This window comes from Arachis ipaensis, chromosome B05 (genome assembly GCF_000816755.2).
Source record: "Arachis ipaensis cultivar K30076 chromosome B05, Araip1.1, whole genome shotgun sequence".
In the NCBI taxonomy this organism is placed as follows: Eukaryota; Viridiplantae; Streptophyta; class Magnoliopsida; order Fabales; family Fabaceae; genus Arachis; species Arachis ipaensis.
In genome coordinates this window covers 141,327,853-141,329,128 of record NC_029789.2, presented here as the reverse complement: position 1 = coordinate 141,329,128, position 1,276 = coordinate 141,327,853, and the positions used below count along the sequence as shown (strand labels likewise).

Genomic DNA, 1,276 nt, shown 5'->3' with positions numbered 1-1,276 from the left:
CCCCCCCCCCCCCCCCCAAAAAAAAACAAAAAAACCACCAACCCACACACACACAAAAAACAAAGAGCCTCTTTAATTGCTTTTTCACTGTTAACTTGACAAGGTTTTTATTGTAACCAATAAAATGTAATAAATTGTACCACAAAAAATTCATTAAAAAAATATTCTAAACTCAATCCACCAAATTGTTCAGGAAATGGTAATTGTAGATATGGATGCAAGTTAGATTCAGAATTCAATTATATGTAATCTACGAACCAAATAAATTGAAGTTTGCCAAAGATCCCCCCCAACAAAATTCGCATGACTTAATTTTTCAAAAAAATTCCATTTCACTCTGCTTTTTAACTGCGTCAGTTCATCTCTTTGCTTCAGCATAAAAAATCTACATTCACATATTCCATTACAAAAATAAATAATTAAAAAAAAACAGAAAATTGGCCACCAGATGATCAATAAGTTCATTTGATCAACAAAAAAAAAAACAACAAAGTCAATGAATTTTCAAAGCAACAACACTCCAATCAGCAGCTAAAATAAATATACATATAAAAAATTAATTTTTAACCATTTTTCAAGCCGTTAAATGATCCAAAAATGAAATGGGCAACACGTGAATTCGATAAAGTTGATCACAGAAAAGTGTAAACTGAATCGAAAAGTAGCTGAAAAAATCGCAAGCTAAGACAATAGAAGAACGAACCTAGGGTTTGTAGCGAAGAAGGTGGAATTTTTTTTCAGTGGAGTTGAAGAACGAGTGAATCTGAAACGACTGAGTCAGATAAAAGCAGCCACGAAAGATATATAGATACTCAGAAACGAAGGCGGTGCCCTTTGCGTAGGAGAAGGGTCGAATTGCAGTTCGTCAAGTATGGTTTTTCCTGATTTTGCTCCTCTAAAGACTTAATTACTCTCTGTTTGTTAGTCATTATTATTTTTTCAACAACAATTTAATATGGTCTTTTCAAACTATTAAGGTAAGGATCCAATTTTTAGTAAGTCATGATCATATTAAAAGCCAAATGTTACCAATTTGTTATAAAGTTCATTCCGATGAGTTGTCATGTTCGTGTATTAGACACATTTTAAATACTATACTCATCCGATAGTTATCTAACACACATATCTGCTATGTCCAACTATGTCTTAATAAAAAATAAAAAAAATTCTTTGGACATGTTTGGACACACATAAATAGCATCATGTATTAACGTGTTTAATCTTATTCTTAAAATAAATTTAGACATAATATATTTTATTATTTATTAAAACAAAA

The 1,276-nt window shown here is 30.8% G+C and overlaps 1 protein-coding gene across 3 annotated transcripts in view; it reads right to left on the bottom strand.

The window, feature by feature from the left end:
* LOC107644519 (serine/threonine-protein kinase BLUS1) overlaps positions 1–912 on the bottom strand; it is a 12,512-nt gene extending 11,600 nt beyond the window's left edge. For 2 of the 3 annotated variants that reach the window (XM_016348388.2, XM_016348389.2), the window contains exon 1: positions 704–912. The gene's annotated coding sequence lies outside the window, so the exon portion shown is untranslated. Of the gene's footprint in view, positions 1–258; positions 386–703 lie in introns of those variants that run through there. The other variant, XM_021103030.1, reaches the window with a different exon arrangement.